We start from the raw sequence: 21904 nt of genomic DNA, 5'->3' as shown, positions 1-21904 counted from the left end.
ATACAGGCCCTTCGGCCCAACAAATCCAAGACATTCATGGTGCCCACACAGCTAGTCCTAATTTCCTGCATTTAGCCCATATCTCTCTAAACCCTGCCCCTTTATGTACCTGTCCAAGTGCTTCTTAAATACTGTTTTACCAGCTGCAGCCACTTCTTCAGGCAGCTCATCCCATGTACTCTTCCCTCTGCATGAAAAGGCTGCCCTGGAAGTCCCTTTTAAAACGTTCCCCTCTCACTAAATCTATGAGCCCTGCTTCTGTAAGGCCACCCCTCATTCTCATGCATAGCAAGGAATAAAGACCTAACCTGGCTAACTTCTCTCTATAACTCAGGCCCTCTAGTCCTGGTAACATCCTCATATGTATTTTGTGCACTTTTTCCAGTTTACCCACATCTTTCCTCAAAGGGTGACCAAAAGTTTATACAGTATTCCAACTGCAGCTTCACCAAGACTTGTATAACTGCAGCATAATGCCCCAATTCCTATACTCAATAACCAAACTGAAGGCCAACATTCTAAATCCCTTTTTTACCACCCACTTCTACATGAGATTCACTTTTCAATGTAATAAGCCCCTGTCCATTGCACTCCCTAGTGCCCTACCATTTTATAGTATGTCCTACATTAGTTTAATATATCAATATGGATCACTTCACATTCTAGTATCTTCACAGTCTCCCATGTTTGTGATTCACCTCACATTTTTCTGTGTTAAAATCCATTTGCCACTCAGCCCATTTCCCTAGTAATCTACACTCAGTGGCCACTTTATTAGGCACACCTTTCAACCCACTGTGCTCTTCTGCTGCTGTAGCCCATCCACTTCAAGTTTTGATGTATTGGACATTCGGAGATGTCCTTCTGCACACTACTGTTGAAATGTTTGGTTATTTGAGTTACTGTCAGCTTGAAATAGTTTCATTCTCCTCTGACCTTTCTCATTGACGAGGCTGTGGAACTGCTGCTCACTCGACTTTTTTTGTTTTTTGTACTATTTTCTGTAAACTATATATTAAAAAAAAAAGTGAGGTAGTGTCCAATGGTTCAATGCCCATTTAGGAATCAGATGGCAGAGGGGAAGAAGCTGTTCCTGAATTGTTGAGTGTGTGCCTTCAGGCTTCTGTACCTCTTACCTGATGGTAACAGTGAGAAAAGGGCATGCCTTTGGTGCTAGTGGTCCTTAATAATGGACGCTGCCTGTCTGAGGCACTGCTCCTTAGAAATGTCCTGGGTACTTTGTAGGCTGGTACCCAAGATGGAGCTGACTAAATTTACAACCCTCTGCAGCTTCTTTCGGTCCTGTGCAGTAGCCCCCTCTCCCCCGTACCAGACAGTGATGCAGCCTGTCAGAATGCTCTCCATGGTACATCAATAGAAGTTTTTGAGTGTATTTGTTGACATACCAAATGTCTTCAAACTCCTGATCAAGTATAGCTGCTGTCTTGCCTTCTATATAACTGCATCAATATGTTGGGACCAGGTTAGAACCTCGGAGATCTTGACACCCAGGAACTTAAAACTGCTCACTCTCTATGCTTCTGATCGTTCTATGAAGATTGGTATAGAAAACCTACAGCACAGTCAGGCCCTTTGGTCCACAATGCTGTGCCGAACATGTACTTACTTTAGAAATTACCTAGGGTTACCCATAGCCCTCTATTTTTCTAAGATTCATGTACCTATCCAGGAGTTTCTTAAGCGACCTTTTCATATCCAGCTCCACCATTGTCTATTCCACATACTCAACGCTCTGTGAAAAAGAAAACTTACCCCTGACATCTCCTCTGTACCTACTTCCAAGCACCTTAAAACTGTGCCCTCTTGTGTTAGCCATTTCAGCCCTGGGAAAAAGCCTCTGACTATCCACACGATCAATGTGCCTCATTGGGCTGCTGGTGTAACTTCTTCATTTTACCTGTACTTCATATCTGTACATGTGAAAGTAAACTTGACTAAATTAATAGCAGCATTTTAAAAAATTCATTTTTATGAACCTGTTGCACAGTATTATAAATTTCTGGTAAACCTGGCAACTGGGGACCGTATGAAATGGAGCCACACACAGTTTAAGTAGAATGTGGGAAACAGGACCGAGGTGAACTGAATGGAAACACAGGAACTTGATACCTAAAACCAAAGGTAACCTGGCAAATGTTACCTGGTGAGTGAGATGTCAAATCATCAGGACTCTTCACTTGTCAGATTATTGGAGTTTTACTGTAACTAAACTCAGGTCTTCTGGTTTTACACCAATCAACACAAGCACAATTTCAAACAATAGTTACTGAAGAACATGCACATTGTATTATAAGTTCACATCTTGGTGTTAAATAACCCAGGCGTACCCAATTTTCATCAATTTGGATAACAGGTGTATTACATACTGTCTAATTCTTCTTACTACTGGTAACTGGATTTAGCCGTAAATCTAGCTCCATTAAATTGATCAGATGGCGTAAGCTAGAAATTTCTTTCAAAGATGGAATGTTAAAGTACAAGCTTAATTTTTCCAGTGACTGCAAACACTCCAAACCCTACACAAGGAAAAACAGTTATTCGTAAAACAACAAACTCTTTTGAATTTAATATTGCACTTTCAAATTCATCAATTTTGCATTTAACTTCCACTCTGCCCTCAAATTCTACACTTTTCCTACACTACACTACATTGGTGCTGTTTCCTGCACTCCATGCTGAACTCGTCGACCTCATCCACTTTGTCTCCACCATCCACCCTGCCCTCAAATTTACCTTGTTCATTTCTGACACCTCTCTCCCCTTTCTCGATCTCACTGTCTCTATCTCTGGAGACAGCTTATCTAATATTATAAACCACTGACTCTTACAGCTAGCTGGACTATACCTCTTCTCTTGTAGAAATGCCATCCCCTTCTCTCATTTCCACCGTCTCCACTGCATCTGCTCTCAGGATTAAGCTTTTCATTCTAGAACAAGGGAGAATTTTTCCTTTTTCAAAGAAAGGGGCTTCCCTTCCTCCACCATCAATGCTGCCCTCAACTGCATCTCTAACATTTCATGCATGTCTGCTCTTATCCCATCCTCTCGCCACCCTACCAAGGATAGAGTTTCTCTTGTCCTCACTCAACACCCCACCAGACCCAGCGTCCAACACATAATTCTCCAAAACTTCCACTGTCTCTAATAGGATCCCACCACCAAGCACATCTTTCCCTCCCTGCTACTTTCGATTTCCACAGGGATCACTCCCTATGTGACTCCCTTGTCCATTCATCCTTCCCCACTGATCTCCCTCCTGGCAGTTATCTTTGTAAATAGAACAAGTGCTACAGCTGCCCCTATACCTCCTTCCTCACTACCATTCAGGGCTCCAAACAGTCCTTCCAGGTGAGGTGACTCTTCACCTGTGAGTCTGCTGGAGTCAAATACTGTGTCCAGTGCTCCCAGTGTGGCCTCCTGCCTATTGGTGAGAACCCGACGTAGATTGAGAGACCGCTTCGCCAAATGTGTTCCTTCGTCTTACCCTTCCGGAAGTCCACAATCAGCTCTTTCTTCTACTGATGTTGAAGAGTTGAAACAACATTCATCCACCATCCTCTGCTTCCTAACTCTGAGCCAATTGATTAATTATCCATTGACTAATTAAAATAACAATCAGTTGAGACAAGGGCAAGGCTATGGTCTGTGGGAACTATATTGTACGGCTACTGTTAGTGTTGTTACGTTCCCAGTAACCGGGTGACTTACCAGCAAAGATAGAGAGGTCCGCTGAAGTCTGATGATACTATTTTCAAACGTTTTTATTTATAAAGGGGCACAAACGTATGGTTAATACAAAACATTCAGATCATATACATCGTCAAAACTCAATCTAAAGCACAGGTATAGTAATAATCAATCAGAAATAAGCTCTATCATTGTCTAGGGGAATACTGAGTCCAATGGAATATAAAAGTCACTCATAAATTTTCAGGCTTTCCGTTTGGGAACCGCTGGCATTTCACGTGTTGGAGAGAGAGAGTGGTGAGAAAGAAGGAACACTTGCCTGTCGTCTTTACGAAGAAAATCCCGGTTGTTAGTTAAAACGGTTTTCCTTTGGTTTCAGCCACAGACTCCCGATCCGGAATCTAACGCACGTGGCTTCCTTCAAAATGGCTTCCCGCTCCGACGGGAAGCGCTATCGTGTCTTCTTCGTGTGTCTCCTTGGTGCGTCTGAGGCCCCGCCTCGGCAGTCCACCTTTTATCTGGACTGGCAGGGTTGTAGATGTCAATCAGGGTGGGGGTGAGGCAATCTTTCCCCCATCACCCAGCCCACGTTGCCCTGAGGGTTTGCACGTAGTCCAGTCCCTTATTCCACAAAGGTGTCTCCCAAGACAATGGCTACGTCCATGGCTTTTGTCTGGCGGAGAGGCCAGCCCACATTCCAAACTGTAAGGCTGCTCTCTCTCTCTCGCGATTCTCACAAAGGAGGGGGCTGGGGTCATAACAGTGTCTAGAGCATGTGGAACTTTACTCATAGGTTTACGAGCTGGAGTATGAGATTTGGAGGTATGAGATTTATGAGTATGAGATTTACATTGTAGGTAAAGTCGGTGGGGAGGTTGTTATAACGTTACGTGGATGTAGCTTCCAACAGATAGTCATGATCTTTAGATTGAGTACTGCTGAATTAGCCAAAGAATCAGACTACAAATGAGTTAGATTTGGCTTTTCAGTACATGAAGTTGTGTAATGAGTATTGGGTCTGTACTTCCATAAGTTGAAGCACGTGAGAGGTAATGTTGAAATGTATGAAATTTTTATGGATCTTGATAGAGTAGATGCAGGCTGATGTTTCCTTTGGCTGTGGTGTGTAGAACCATGGATCATAGTTATATGGCAAAGATGTAGCCATTCAGGACAGAGAAGGGGAGAACCTTCTTTACCCAGGTGGTAGGACAGTGGTGACTCAGTCACTGACTACATTCAGCTTGGAGATTGATTGCCTTTTCAATATTGAGGGAATCAAGGAATGGGGGTTAGTGCAGAAAATCCACTCTGTCTGCTTATTAAATACCAAGGCAGGCTTCAGGGGCTGAATACTATCTGTTAAGTTCCTTTGAAAATCCAGATGGTGGTGGAGCCTTGGCTCTTGTGCAAGTCCAAAGTCAAAGTAAATTTATTATCAAAATCCAGTGCCACCAATGATTGCCCAAAGATTTATTTTCTTACTGGCATTCACAGTTGGACAGAGAAGTACTATAGAATCAAGGGAAATACTGCACACAAGCTAAGAGTGACAAACAACCAATGTGCAAAAGAAGATAATATATGCAAATAAAAATATAAGGAAATAAATAATACTGAGAACATGAGTTATAGAATCCTTCAAAGTGGGTTCATAGGTTGAGGAATCAGTTTGGTATTGAGTTAAGTTATTCATGCTGCTTCAGGAGCTTGATGGTTGAAGGGTAATAACGGTTCTTGAACCAGTTGGTGTGGGACCTAAGGCTCCTGTACTTCTTTCCGAATCATAGCAGTGTAAAGAAATCTTGGCCTGGATCATCAAGGTCTTTGAGGGATCCTGCTTTTTCTGTGGCGGCGCTGCTTGTAAATGTGTTCAGTTGTTAGAATATTCCATTGTATTGGTATTTCCATGCCAGGCTGTGATGCAACAGTTAGGTTATGCTCCACTACGCATGTATGCAAATTTCTTAATGTGGTAGAAGAGGCCGAACCTGTGCAAATTTCTAAGAAAGTAAGGCGATGTTGTGCTGCCTTTGTGATAGCACTTACATACTGTTCCCAGGACAGATCCTCTGACACGATAATGCCAGAGTATTTAAAATCCAACAGGTACACAGTCTATAAAACTTGTTTGGATGAGAGTAGAGACTACAGAGAGGATGAGTAGCCTGAGCAGAGTATTTGTGTTCACAATACAAGGTAAAGGCAATGTGTGGATGATGGGGACAGTGTAATGAGAGGTATGGATCTGTCTGTGTAGATGCAAGTGATTTAGATGGTCTGCTCAGAACCAAAGTTAAGGATATCTCCTTGGAACTGGATAGGGATCTAAAGTGGAAGGAGAAAGTTCTGTTGTGGTCCCTGTGGAAACTAAAGCTTTAGTGGCCATTAAGGAAGTCTGCCGAAGGACTTTAAGCTGCTATGGGTTGAGTTTAAAGATTGGTACCACGGAAGCAATGACCTGAATTACTACCAAGTCCCATTGAGTTGACATTGAGTCAGTCAGATCAGAATCTTGAAATCAAGATTTAGACCATAGTGCTGTGAGGACCATAAGATATATGAGCAGAAGTAGGCCATTTGGCCTATTGAGTCTGCTCTGCCATTCAGTCATGGGCTGATCGAATTCTTCCAGTCATCCCCGCTCCCCTGCCTTCTCCCATTAGCCTTTGATGCCCTGGCTAACCAAGAACCTATTTATCTCTGCCTTAAATGCACCCAATGACTTGGCCTCCACGGCCCTCATGGCAACAAATTCCACAGATTTACCACTCTGACTAAAGTAATTTCTCTTCAGCACCATTCTAAATGGACATGGATTCCCCTACCATGGGAAATAACTTTGCCATATCTAATCTGTTCAGTCCTTTTAACATTTGGAATGTTTCTATGAGATTCCCCCCCCCCCCCCCCATTCTGCTGAACTCCAGGGGAAACAGCCCAAGAGCTTCCAGATGTTCCTCATATGGTAACCCTTTCAGCCATTTCATCACGGCTGGTCCATTTCCCTCTCAGCCAATTTCCTGCCTTCTGTGCGTATCCCTTTATGGCCTGACTAATCAAGATCTTATCAACCTCGGCCTTAAATACACCCAATGACTTGGCCTTCACAGCTGTCCATGGCAATGAATTCTCAGACTCCCTGACTAAAGAAATTCCTTATTTCCATCTCCATTCTAAAAGGATGCTCCTCTATTCTGAGGCTGTATTCTTTGGTCTTAAACTCCCCCACCGTAGAATATATCCTCTCTACATCTACTCTGTGGCCTTTCAACATTTGATAGGTTTCAATGAGATCTGCCTCATTCTTCTGAAATCCAGTGATTACAGTCCCAGAGATATCAAATGCTCCTCATATGACATGTCTTTCAGTCCTGAAATCATTTTTGTGAACCTCCTTTGAACCCTCTCCAATGTCAGCACATCCTTTCTTAGATAAGGGGCCCAAAATACAATAATCCAAGTGAGGCCTTACCAGAGCCTTAACAAGTCTCAACATTACATCCTTTCTTTTATATTTTAGTCCTTTTGAAATGAATGTTAACATCACACTTGCCTTCTTCAATCTGCAAATTAACCTTTGGGGAATTCTGCACGAGGACTGTCAAGTCCCTTTGCACCTCAGATTTTTGAAATCCTCTAACTACAGAAAAGTTTATGCTTGTATTTCTTCTGCACTTCCCAACACTGCATTCCATCTGCTGCTTCTTTGCCCATTCTCCTAATCTATCTAAGTCCTTTTGTAGCCTCGCTGCTTCCTCAAAACTACCTGCCTCTTGACCTATCTTGGTATCGTCTATAAACTTGGTCACAAAACCATCAATTACATCATCCAAGTCATTGACGTATAATATAAAAAGAAGTGTTCCCAACACAGACCCCTGTGGAGCACCACTACTCACTGGCAGCCAACCAGAAAAGGCAGTTCTGACTTCGGCAAGCAGCAGATGTTGTTTAGATGAACTGGTGGGAGTTCCCAGTGTTCGGTTTTCAGCAACTGCTTTCCATCTTGTAGCTCTGCCAGCTGCCTTGTGCTCTTTACCACTGAGTTATCTCCCTCATTTGCTACTCCTTAGATCAACTACTTTTTGAAAATATAGCAAGATCATCAGTAATTCCATTCTCAGGTTGCTCTTTATTGATTACACCATCATCCCCTCAATACTAAAGAACAAGCTTCAAAATATAAGCCTTTGTACCTCTCTGGACAACTGCATCTTTGACTTCCTCATTGGGTGACCACAGTCAATGTGGATTGATAGTAATCTCTCCCCCCTCCCCCCCACTGCTCTCTCTAGGCACAGCTAAAGCACCACCTATGAATCGATGATGACACCACTGTTAGCAGAGTCTCAGCTGGCGAAGAGGAGGCATATGGAAGCGCGATACATCGTTTGGTTGAGTAGTGTTGCAGCAACTACTTTGCACTCAATGCCAGCAAGTGCAAGAAATTGATGTGGGCTTGAGGAAGGGAAATCGGGAGAAAATGCGCGCATGTATATACACAGGTGCAGTGGAAAAGGTGAGCAACTTCAAGTTCTGACGTCATTATTTCAGAAGGTCAATCCTGGGCCCAGCATATTGTTGCAATCAAGAAGAAGGCACAGCAGCTTGAGATTTCCTTTGTCATCAAAGACTCCAACAATTTTCTGTGGATGTACTGTGGCATTTTGGTTGCTTTACCAGCTTTTATGGAGGCTCCAATGTACAGGATCAAAAGAGGCTGCAGGGAGTTGTAGTCTCAGCCAGCTCCATCATGGGCACAATTTTCCACTGTCAAGGACATCTTAAAAAGCCATTGCCTCAAGAAGGTGTTGTCCATCATTAGGGACCCCACCATCTAGGACATGCCCTCTTTTCACTACTACTATCAGGGAGGAGATGCAAGAGCCTGAAGGTGCGCACTGAGCATTTTAGGAACAGCTGCTTCCTCTCTGCCATCATATTTGTGAACAGTTCATGAACTCATAAACACTACTTCATTATTTTTTTGCCTTGTTATATATTTTGTTGTAACTTGTAGCAGTTTTTGCCTTTCGTTGTACTTCTACCACAAAACTGTGGCGATTCTGTGGACACAGGAATGAAACACGGTTGGTAGTTTGCCTCCCAGGTGCCGGGGTCCAGGATGTTTCTGATCACGTCCAAGATATCCTGAAGTGGGAAGGAGAACAGCCAAAGGTCGCGGTACATGTTGGTACCAACAACATAGGTAGGAAAAGGGAGGAGGTCCTGAAAACAGAGTACAGGGAGTTATGAAGGATGTTGAGAAGCAAGACGACAAAGGTGGTAATCTCGGGAATACTGCCTGTGCCATGTGACAGTGAGTATAGGAATAGAGTGAGGTGGAAGATAAATGCATGGCTGAGGGATTGGAGCAGGGGGCAGTGATTCAGATTTCTAGATCATTGGGATCTCTTTTGGGGCAGGTGTGACCTGTACAAAAAAAGAAGTGCAGTTGAATCCCTGTAGGACCAATATCCTGATGGAGAGGTTTGCTATTGGGGAGAGTTTAAACTAGAATTGCTGGGTGGTGGGAACCAAACTGAAGAGGTGGTTGGCTCACAAATAGAGAAAGCTTGGAGACAGTGCAAGGGGGAGACTAGGCAAGTGATAGAGAAGGGACGCGCTCAGACCTATGGTTTGAGATGAGTCTATTTTAATGCAAGGAGTATTATGAATAAAGCGGACGAGCTTAGAGCATGGATCAGTACTTGGAGCTATGATGTTGTGGCCATTAGAGACTTGGATGGCTCAGGGGCAGGTATGGTTACATCGAGTGCCAGGCTTAGATGATTCATAAAGGACAGGAAGAGAGGCAGAAGAGGTGGGGGCATTCATCAGAGATAGTGCCACAGCTGCAGAAAAGGAGGAAGTCATGGAGGGATTGTCTACAAAGTCTTTCTGGGTGGAGGTTAGGATCAGGAAGGGGTCAATATTCTACTGGGTGTTTATTATAGACCACCCATTAGTAACAGGGACATTGAGGAGCAGATAGGGAGTCAGATTTTGGAGAGGTGTGTTATGTACCCCTAGGGTTCATATTTTCTGTGGACTATCACTTTAAAATGTTGGGAGAATGAGACTGGCTTTTGGACACTAGTTGAGCTGTTGCAGAGAGAGAGCGGGACGAAGCCTGCCTGGAGATGGTGTTTATACAAACTCTGAAGCTTGTTTTGAATATACAAGGACACTGCCTACTTGTGAGTTCTTACAGAGAGAGACAACAAGCAGCTCGTGGGTCGCCATGGTGACCAAGGGCAGCGTTATTTGATGGACCGCTGGGGTTCAGCATGCTGAGATAAATACAAGGTCAGCTGGTTGTTAGAGACACACATGGTTTCGGACACTGGATGAGCTTTGTTGTGCCCACATAAAGGTGGGTTTTGGAGGATCGATCGAGAGAATCAATTAGTGGCTCTCGCAGTGGGAAAAGGTATGACCGGTGGGAAGTTATCAGTGTGTCCAACCCATGCCTCAGTTGATAACTTTACCACAGAAGATGGTCTCCTTTTTGTGGTCACATTCGGTGACTTTAAAGGAAGAGAAGAGAGGAGAGGAAGGTTTGAAACAGAAGAAACTTCGTGACAAAGAGGTCACTGTTTGGACTCTCTCCTAAATAGCCCGTAAGGGTGAGTTTGTTCCATTTGAAAACGAAAGTGTGACTGTCACGTAGTTAATCAACAGGAGTGGGTTCTCTGGTGAAGGGAATACCTTTGTGAATACCACTTGTGTGTTACCCTTGTCTGGGTGTGGTAGTTCACTGAAGAAAGGCACCCCTGTGGCAAATCACTGTTGGAGTTATTTAGTATGTCGTGGAACTGGATAAGTGGGTATCACATTGTGTGTTTGGGGTAACCTTGTGGAATCTACCAGTGTGTGGACCCTTGCCTGGGTGGTGGTTCATTTGAAGACGGTACCTCAGTGATAAGCTACTGTTATTGATAATGCATTTGTGGATTCTGCTCGAGTATCCTGTGGCCACCACTTTGAGATGTCCTGTAGCTGAATTCAGGCGTGGTATCACTTGTGTTGAAAGGATATTCGTTGACGATCACTGTCGGTGATGCCTCGTGTGTGGACTGGAACAACTTTGGAGGTAAAACCTACTGCTATTGTTATTTTCGAATATCAACGTAATTGCCTTCTCGCAACATAAGCCTTTGGATTACAAATCTCTCTCTCTTACCAACAACAGCAACCTCGTGCATTGAACTGACCTTTCTTACATACCATCGTAAGACTGTATCTTTTCACCACCTAAGCTGGAAGAAGTTTGGGGGAACTTTATTTTTACTCACTTATAATTGCATATACTCTGCTAACCTGTTTGCCGTATCTTGTTTTATATTACTTCATCACGGTTACTAATAGAATAGTGTTTATAACGGAAGACTCAGACTCCAGGTGTGTCTATTTCTGCTGGTCCTTTTTAACCCGTTACGGTGTATGTAAGAGGTGTAGTAATAACAGGGTTGTAATGGTGGGAGATTTTGATTTCCCAAATACAGCAAGGGGTTTAGATGGGGTGGCTATTAATAATTTCCTACTTGATGACATCTCAGGTCATTGACTGTCACATGACTATCCCAAAAAGTTGTGCTTCGCTGCTCGAGAAGGGCAGGAGCTAACCAATGTTTCCAATTTTTTTATATATAGGCCACCCAACAGTAACAGAGATATCGAGCAGATAGGGAAACAGATGCTGGAAAGGTGTAATAACAGAGTTGTCGTGGTGGGAGACTTTAATTTCCCAAATATTGATTGGCATCTTCCTAGAACAGGGGTTTAGATGGAGTGCAGTTTGTTAGGTGTTTTCAGGAAGATTTCTTGACACAATATGTAGATAAGCCTACAAGAGGAGAGGCTGTACTTGATCTGGTAGTGGGAAATGAACCTGGTCAGGTGTCATATCTCTCAGTGGGAGAGCATTTTGGAGATAGTGATCACAATTCTATCTCCTTTAGTATAACATTGGAGAGGGATAGGAACAGACAAGTTAGGAAAGTGTTTAATTGGAGTAAGGGGAAATATGAGGCTATCAGGCAGGAACTTGGACATAAATTGGCAATAGATGTTCTCAGGGAAATGTACAGAAGAAATGTGGCAAATGTTTGGGGGATATTTGCGTGGAGTTCGGCATAGGTACATTTCAATGAGACGGAAAGCACGGTAGGGTACAGGAGCCGTGGTGTACATTGGCTGTTCTAAATTTAGTCAAGAAGAAAAGAAGCTTACAAAAGGTTCAAAAACAACTAGGTAATGATAGAGATCTAAAAGATTATAAGACTAGCAGGAAGGAGCTTAAGAATGAAATTAGGAGAACCAGAAGGGGCCATGAGAAGGCCTTGGTGGACAGGATTAAGGAAAACACCAAGGCATTCTACAAGTATGTGAAGAGCAAGAGGATAAGACATGAGAGAATATGACCAACTGTGTGTATGGAACCGGAAGAGAAAGCAGAGGTACTTAATGAGTACTTTGCCTCAGTATTCACTATGGAAAAGGATCTCTATGATTCCAGGGATGACTTACAATGGACTGTAAAGCTTGAGCATGTAGATATTAAGAAAGAGGATGTGCAGCAGCTTTTAGAAAGCATCAAGTTGGATAAGTCACTGGGACTGGACAAGATGTACCCCAGGGTACTCTGGAAGGTGAGGGAGGAGATTGCTGAGCTTCTGCCAATGATCTTTGAATCATCAGTGGGGACAGGAGAGGTTCTGGAGGATTGTAGGGTTGCGGATTTTGTTCCCTTATTCAGGAAAGGGAGTAGAGATAGCCCAGGAAATTATAGACCAGTGAGTCTTACTTCAGTGGTTAGTAAGTTGATGGAGAAGATCCTGAGAAGCAGAATTTAGAACATTTGGAAAGGCATAATATGATTAGGAATAGTCAGCATGGCTCTATCAAGGGCAGGTCATGCCTTACAAGCCTGATTAAATTTTTTGAGGTTGTCACTAAACACATTGATGAAGTTAGAGCTGTAAATGTAGTATATATGGGTTTCAGCAAGGCATTTGATAAGGTACCCCATGCAAGGCTTATTGAGAAAGTAAGTATTGGGATCCAAGGGGACATTGCTTTGTGGATCCAGAACTGACTTGCCTACAGAAGGCAATGAGTGGTGGTAGACATGTCATATTCTGCATGGAGATCTGTGAGCAGTGGTGTGCCTCAGGGATCTGTTCTGCAACCCCCTAATCTTCATGGTTTTTATAAATGACCTGGATGAGGAAGTGGAGGGATGGGTTCGTAAATTTGCTGATGACATAAAGGTTCGGGGTGTTGTGGATAGTGGGGAGGGCTGCCAGAGGTTACAGCAGGACATTGATAGGATGCAAAACTAGGCTAAGAATTGGCAGATGGAGTTCAACCCAGATAGTGTGAAGTGATTCAGTTTGGTAGGTCAAATATGGCAAAATATAGTATTAGCAGTAAGACTCTTGGCAGTGTGGCGATCAGAGGGATCTTGGGGTCCAAGTCCATAGGACACTCAAAGCTGCTGCGCAGGTTGACTCTGGTTAGATTAGATTTTTTTTAGATTATGAGGACACTCAGTCCTCCTTTATTGTCATTTAGTAATGCATGCATGCATTAAATGATACAATGTTCCTCCAGAGTGATATCACAAAAAAGGACAAACCAAAGACTCACACTGACAAAAAACCACATAATTATAACATACAGTTACAGCAGTGCAGAGCAATACCATAATTTGATAAAAGCAGACCATGGGCATGGTTTAAAAAAAAGTCTCAAGTCCTGATCGACTTCAATAGTCCCGATATCAGGCAGCAAAAGGGAGAAACTCTTCCTGCCATAAACTTCCAGGCACCGACAAACTGATGCCTTGGAAGCACCCAACCACAGCAGACTCTGAGTCTGTCTGAAAACTTCAAGCCTCCGACCAGCCCCTCTGATGCAACCTCCCGGGCACCTTTGACCTTGTCCTGACTGCTGAAACAAGCAAAGCTGAGGTCTCGGAGGCCTTCTTCGGAGATTCCGGACCGCACAGTAGCAGTGGCAGTGAAGCAGGCATTTCAGAAGTTTCTCCAGATCTTCCTCCATGCTCTCACTTCTGTCTCCATCAAATCAGGATTGTGCACAGATCCCTACTTAACAAGTAACAGATATCATTCTCCAGAGAGGACGCGCGCTGCGTCGCGCCGCCATCTTCTCCTCCTCCTTTAAGAAGGCTTATGGTACATTGTCCTTCGTCAATTGTGAGATTGAGCTTAGGAGCCAAGGGATTACAGCTATATCGGACCCTGGTCAGACCCCACTTGGAGTACTGTGCTCAGTTCTGGTTGCCTCACTGCAGGAAGGATGTGGAAGCCATAGAAAGGGTGCAGAGGAGATTTACAAGGATGTTGCCTGGATTGGAGCGCATGCCTTATGAGAAAAGTTTGAGTGAACTCGTCCTTTTCTCCTTGGAGCGACGATGAGAGGTGACCTGATGGAGGTGTATAAGATGATGAGGGGCATTGATTGTGTGAATAGTCAGAGGCTTTTGCCCAGGGCTGAAATGGTCTGCACGAGAGTGCACACTTTTAAGGTGCTTGGAAGTAGGTGCAGGAGAGATGCCGGGGTAAATTCTTCTATGCAGAGTGGTGAGTGCGTGGAATGGGCTGCCAGATGAAAGTGTCTTTTAAGAGACTCCTGGATATGTCCATGGAACTTAGAAAAATAGAGGGCTATGGGAACTAGAGGTAATTTCTAATGTCAGGACATGTTCGGCACAGCATTGTGCTGTAGGTTTTCTGTTTCTCTGTACCACAAAACAACAAATTTTACAACATGTATCAGTAATAAGAAACCTGATTCTGATTCAAATGGTCATGACTCTCTCTTGGTCTGTACCAACTGCATTTCCTGCAAACAAGAAAATCTACAGATGCTGGAAATCCGAGCAGCGCACACAAAATGCCAGAAGCAGGCCAGGCAGAATCTATGGAAATAAAAGTACAGTAGACTTTTCGGGTCGAAGTGTTGACTGTACTTTTTTCTATAGATGCTGCCTGGACTGAGTTCCTCCAGCATTTTGTGTGTGTTAACAGCATTTACTGTATGTCACCTAGATGCTCCTTGTTTCTAACCTATCACAGACACTTTTTGTTTTCATGTGTGTTTTCTAACCTGAATTCCAATGAAAGGCCACAGAATTGAAACACTAATTCTGATATTTCTCACCACAATTACTATAGACTTTAGAGTAGTGTCCACAGATTGGAAGGTAGCCAATGCTTTATATCCCCATTGTTTCAGGAGGGAAGAGAGTGAAAAATGAGAGCTCCAGACTAATTATCCTCTCATTGACAGTAGAGTAAATATATTAAGTGGTGTCAGGGCTTTTATGAAATAATAGATAGATTTATAATTTATTTTGGAAAGGGTAGTCATGTATGAGAGTTCTTGCTTGATTAACATTCGTACAGGGGAACTACTGGATTTGCATTTGCACAACCTTCGATCATGTGCCACACAATGAAATTAGAAAAATTGGTGTATGGGGTAATACAGTGGCATGCAAAAGTCTGGAAACACAATCAAAATTTCTGTTACTGTGAACAGCTAAGTGAGTAAAAGATGACCTGATTTCCATCTTTTACAGTTTCAAAATAACAAAAAAGGAAAAGGACCCGAAGCAAAAGTTTGGGCACTCTGCATGGTCACGACTTAGTAACACCCCCTTTGGCAAGTATCACAGCTTGTAAACGCTTTCTGTAGCCAGCTAAGAGTCTTTCAATTCTTGTTTGGGAGATTTTCGCTGAGATTCTTGGGCCATCTTGCATGAACTGCTCTTTTGAGGTCTATCCACAGATTTTTGATGATGTTTAGGTCGGGGGTCTGTGAGGGCCATGGCAAAACCTTCAGTTTGCGCCTCTTGAGGTAGTCCATTGTGGATTTTGAGGTGTGTTTAGGATCATTATCCTGTTGTAGAAGCCATCATCTTTTCTTTCTTTCTTTTTAAATCTTTTTATTAATTTTTTAAACAAACATAAATGAAACAATACAAAGTGTTTGAGAGTACATAATTAATATTTTAAGTAGACATTCAAATATATAATAATCAATATATATATAGCCTCCCAAACTCATGGTATTTATGAACAAAAGAGACAAAAAGAAAAAAAAAAGAGAAACCCCCAAAAAAAGAGGAAAAAAACCCCACTAACCAACATAGGCCATTGCATAATGTTAAATACATACAGTAGTGCCAATAACTCCGAACCTCCATCCAAATAATTAAGGATACTCAAAGTGAGGTTTAGGAAAAGACAATTTAACTCATATGAAAATGTTAAATAAATGGTCTCCAAGTTTCTTCAAATTTAACTGAAGGATCAAAAACAACACCTAATTTTTTCTAAGCTCAGACAAGAGATAGTTTGAGAAAACCACTGAAATACAGTTGGAGGATTAATTTCTTTCCAATTCAATAAAATAGATCTTCTAGCCATTAATGTAACAAACGCAATCATTGGTCGAGATGAAGAGGATAAACTACTATTATCCACCATTGGTAAACCAAAAATTGGAGTAAAAGGATGTGGTTGGAGATTGATATTCAAAACTCTTGAAATAATACTGAAAATATCTTTCCAGTAGTTTTGCAAACAAGGGCAAGACCAAAACATATGGGTCAATGAAGCAACATCAGAGTCTGTCACTGGTTGGATTAACATGAGAGTAAAAGCGAGCAAGTTTATCCTTAGACATATGAGCTCTATGTACAACCTTAAATTGTATTAGGGTATGTTTAGCACAAATAGAGGACGAATTGACTAATAGTAAAATTTTCTCCCACTGCTCAGTGGATATAAGACAATGAAGTTCTTCCCATTCTTTCTTAATTTTTTCTGATATTTCTGGCTGTATTTTCATGATCATATTATAAATAACAGCTGCTAAACCCTTTTGACAAGGGTTCAGAGCTAAAATTCTTTCCGTAATGTCCAATGGACATAGTTTCGGAAAGGACTGTAACTCATTGTACAAAAAATTTCTAACTTGCAAATATCTAAAAAAATGGGTTTTAGGTAAATTATATTTATTAGATAGTTGTTCAAAGGACATAATGCTATCATCCAAAAACAGATCATGAAAACATGTTATACCTCTTGTTTTCCATAAAAGAAAAGCTTGATCCATAAGAGAGGGCCGAAAAGAATAGTTAGATATTATAGGGCATGATAAAATAAACTTACTCAAACCAAAAAATTTAGGAAATTGAAACCAAATTCGCAATGTATATTTGACTATAGGATTAGTTATTGTTTATTCAAATTAGATAAAGAAAAAGGAAGTGAAAATCCTAAGATTGAAAACAATGAGAAGCCTTGTACAGATTTACATTCCAAATTTACCCATTGTGGGCAAGCAGCTGTAGTCAATTCTTGTGTCCAAAATATTAAATATCGTATATTAACTGCCCAATAGTAAAATCTCAAGTTTGGCAAAGCCAAACCGCCCTCGTTTTTAGGCTTCTGTAAATATTTTTTGCCTAGTCTAGGATTTTTATTCTGCCACAGATAGGAAGATATTTTGGAGTCAATAATATCAAAAAAAGATTTAGGAATAAAAATTGGTAATGCTTGAAATAAATATAAGAATTTGGGTAATACCATCATCTTAATAGCATTAATTCTACCAACCAATGACAAAGATAGCGGAGACCACCTGATAGCAAGTTGCTTAATTTGGTCAATTAAGGGTAAAAAGTTAACTTTAAATAAATCTTTATGTTTTTTTAGTAATTTTAATACCTAAATAAGTAAAATAATCTGTAACAACTTTAAATGGTAAATGTTTATGAATTGGAACTTGCATATTTAATGGAAATAATTCACTCTTATTAAAATTCAATTTATAACCAGAAAAGTTACTAAACTGAGCCAGCAAGGACGAAATAGCAGGAATAGATCTTTCAGGGTCGGATATGTATAGTAACAAATCATCAGCATACAATGATAACTTATACGTCCCCTCCCCACGAGTAATACCTAAAATATTAGGTGATTCACGAATGGCTATAGCCAAAGGTTCCAAAGCAATGTCAAATAGTAAAGGACTTAAAGGACATCCTTGCCTTGTACCACGGAATAACTGAAAAAAAGGAGACCTTTGATTATTGGTAAAAACGGAAGCCAAGGGTTTATAATATATTAATTTAATCCATGATATAAATCTTGAACTAAAATTAAAATGCTGCATCGTATTAAATAAATATGGCCATTCAACTCTATCAAATGCTTTTTCAGCATCTAAAGAAATGACACATTCTGGTATTTTGGATGAAGGAGTATAGATAATATTAATTAATTTTCTAATGTTAAAAGATGAATAGTGATTTTTAATAAATCCAGTCTGATCTTCAGAAATGATTCGAGGTAATATATTTTCTAATTTAGTAGCCAAAATTTTACTAAAAATCTTAAAATCCGTATTCAACAAGGATATAGGCCGATAGGATGCACATTCAATAGGGTCTTTATCTTTTTTAAGAATTAAAGAAATAGAAGCTTCATAAAAAGATTGTGGCAATTTGCCTATAATTAACGCATCTTTAAAAATTTTACAAAGCCAAGGAGAAAGTATAGAGGAAAAAGATTTTAAAAATTCTGCAGAGTAACCATCTGGACCAGAAGCTTTACCGGAATTCATTGAAAAAATAGCCTTTTTTATTTCAATTTCCGTGATAGGTGTGTCTAAGAATACACTATCCTCTACTGTTAATTTTGGAATATTGAATTTCCTTAAAAATTCATTTATTATAGAAGAATCCTTAGCAAATTCTGATTGATATAAGGAATTATAAAAATCTTGAAAGGCTTTATTTATCTCTTTATGGTCGATCGTCAGAGTGCCATCTTGTTTACGAATCCTAGTAATCTGTCGTTTAACTGAAGCAGTTTTCAATTGATTAGCCAATAATTTACCGGACTTATCTCCATATACATAAAACTAGGTTCTAGACTTAATTAACTGATTTTCAATCAGAGAGGATAATAACAAACTATGCTCCATTTGAAGTTCCACTCTTTCTTTATAAAGTTCTTTGTGGGGGTCACTGAATAAATCTTATCAATTGCTTTGATTTTATCAACCAATGTTAGTATTTTAGAATTAGTTCGTTTCCTAACTCCAGCAGAGTATGAAATAATCTGTCCACGAATAAAAGCTTTAAAAGTGTCCCATAAAATTCCACTAGAGATCTCTGCTGTAGAATTTGTTGAGAAAAACAAATCAATTTGTTGTTTAATAAAATTAACGAAGTCTAAGTCCTGCAATAAAATAGAGTTGAACCTCCAGGATTTAGCATTAATAGATGAATCCATTACCTTAATAGATAACTTCAAAGGTGCATGATCAGAAATGGTAATAGAGTCATATTTACAATCAATAACATCTGTAAGTAAACATTGATCAATGAAAAAGTAATCAATTCTTGAATAATTATGATAAACATGAGAAAAGTATGAAAACTCTTTGTCATTGGGGTGTAGAAAACGCCAAATTTCGCAAATTGCTGAATCAGTCATAAAGGAATTGATAAGAGAGGCCGATTTATTTGGAAGAACTTGTATGGGCTTGGATCTATCCATCGAAGGGTTTAAACAACAGTTAAAATCCCCACCCATTATCAGTCTGTACTGATTCAAATTAGGAAAGGATGTAAATAGACACTTAAAAAATTCAGGACAATCAGTATTTGGAACATAAACATTAACTAAAACAACTTTTTGATTAAAAAGTAAACCAATAATAATCAAAAATCTACCTTGTGGGTCTGAAATTGTTTCATGAAGTATAAAGGAGGTTGAAGAATCTATAAAAATGGAAACGCCTCTTACTTTGGCTTAAGAATTCGAGTGATATTGTTGTCCTTTCCAAAACCTAAAAAAGCGTTGACTATCCACCTTCCTCACATGAGTCTCTTGTACAAAGATAACATTAGCATTCATTCTATGGAATACTTTGAATTTTTTTTTCCGTTTAATCGGATGATTTAAACCATTAGTATTCCAAGAAACAAAATTAATAACCCTATCCATATTGACAATATTTATTACAATTAACACATAAGGTTAAAAAAAAGATGAACTCATGAATCCGGAAGAGGGAAGTAAGTTCAAGGAGGAACCAGAAGTCACGACACTGCAACCATTTTTGTAGTTTCATATGAGCCCATGTAGTAAAACTAAGCATAAAGCAAGCAAAAAGAAAAGAAAGAAGAAAAATCCCCCTCCCTCCACCCTCAAAACCCCAGGAAAAAAGCCAAAAAGAGGCAAGCAAGCAATCTAACACTAAAATTACCCCCATGTCTCAAGACGGCAACTCAAACAAAAAAAGTTGAATAAAAGATACAAACCACCCATATTATCATCTTTTCATCTTCAGCTTTTTTTACAGACATTGTGAGGTTTGCTTCCACAATTTGCCGATACTTAATTGAATTCATTCTTCCCTCTACCAGTGAAATGTTTCCCGTGCCACTGGCTGCAACATAAGCCCAAAGCCTGATTGATCCACCCGTGCTTAACAGTTGGAGAGGTGTTCTTTTCATGAAATTCTGCACTCTTTTTTTCTCCAAACATACCTTTGCTCATTGCGGCCAAAAAGTTCAATTTTAACTGCATCAGTCCCCAGGACTTGTTTCCAAAATGCATCAGGCTTGTTTAGATGTTCCTTTGCAAACTTCTGATGCTGAATTTTGTGGTGAGGACGCAGGAAAGATTTTCTTCTGATGACTCTTCCATGAAAGTCATATTTGTGCAGGTGTTGCTGCACAGTAGAACAGTACACCACCACTCCAGAGTCTGCTAAATCTTCCTGAAGCTCTTTTGCAGTGAAACGGGGATTTTGATTTGCCTTTCTAGCACTCCTACGAGTAGTTTTGTCAGAAAGTTTTCTTGGTCTTCCAGACCTCAACTTGACCTCCACCATTCCTGTTAAATGCCATTTCTTAATTACATTATGAACTGAGGAAACGGCTACTTGAAAATGCTTTGCTATCTTCTTATAGCCTTCTCCTGCTTTGTGGGCATCATTTATTTTAATTTTCAGAGTGCTAGGCAGCTGCTTAGAGGAGCCCATGTCTGCTGATTGTTGGGACAAGGTTTGAGGAGTCAGGGTATTTATAAAGCTTTGAAATTTGCATTACCTTGTAGCGGTGTGCTATACGCAGCGCTAAAATAACGACACAGAGTCGGTAAACTGCAATCAAAGAATGTTTTATTCGAACTCCACAGCCTTGCTTTAAAGCCTCCCTCATCCCGCCCTCCCCGGGCGCGGATGGTCCAAGAGACACGTACTCACAAACCCCCGCAGGCTTTTTCCCTTTGTTGCGGACCTGGCCTTGGTGCCTGCACGCTGGCTAATTGTGAGCCGGTTCGAGTGCGCTAGTAAGTGGGTCACCACAACCTGGCCTTTTCTAACAATGACTGTGAACAACCCAGAGCCCTAACAAGCTAATTAAGGGCTGAGGCCTTGGTAAAAGTTATCTGAGAGCTCAAATCTCTTGGGGTGCCCAAACTTTTGCATGGTGCTCCTTTCCTTTTTTTCACTCTAAAATTGTACAAAACAAAAATAATACACTAATCTTGTTTAAAATGTTGAAAAGTATGTTTCCTCTTTAACTTTGACTTTTGGAGATCAGTTCATCTTCTACCCGCTAAGCTATTCACAGTAACAGAAATCTTGACCAGGGGTGCCCAAATGTTGGATGCCACTGTATAGGTGAAGATGCTCTATCTCCCAGGGATGAGATCTTTGAAACATCTGTTGGAGTTTCTATAGCCCTGAGTTTTAAATGGGATGCAGGTTGTTAGCAACGTGCCTCCTCCATGTGCAGGTGGGCTTGGAACCATCCATGGTAGAATTCATTTACCTTCTTGGAATCAACTATCTCTTGTGCTCACTAATTTCTCCATTTCTTCTTCGACGCCTGATGGCGGTTGTCTGTTGTATCTGACGATGACATGAAACCTGTGCGGGAGAGTTTTTTAAACAGTTTTTTTTTAAACTGGAAAAGCCATTGCCTTGGGGCACTTCCACTTTCTTGACCTCTTGTAGGATCTATTGGCCAACAAAAGTTTGTTTCAGTAGATCGCAGCGCGGTAGCTGCTCTGCTACTTACCAAATCCTGAGCCCGAATTAGGTCGTCTGCAAATATTTTAGCACCGGGTTCCCC

General features: G+C 40.8%; 1 protein-coding gene across 2 annotated transcripts in view; it reads left to right on the top strand.

Annotated features, from left to right (window-relative positions):
- The window catches only part of LOC140740441 (septin-7-like), a 103532-nt gene that overhangs the window by 46525 nt on the left and 35103 nt on the right, over positions 1-21904 (top strand). The window lies entirely within an intron of this gene.

The sequence above is a fragment of the Hemitrygon akajei genome, chromosome 17 (genome assembly GCF_048418815.1).
Source record: "Hemitrygon akajei chromosome 17, sHemAka1.3, whole genome shotgun sequence".
In the NCBI taxonomy this organism is placed as follows: domain Eukaryota; kingdom Metazoa; phylum Chordata; class Chondrichthyes; order Myliobatiformes; family Dasyatidae; genus Hemitrygon; species Hemitrygon akajei.
The sequence above is the reverse complement of the archived record's forward strand: the minus strand, read 5'-3'. Positions and strand labels throughout refer to the sequence as shown.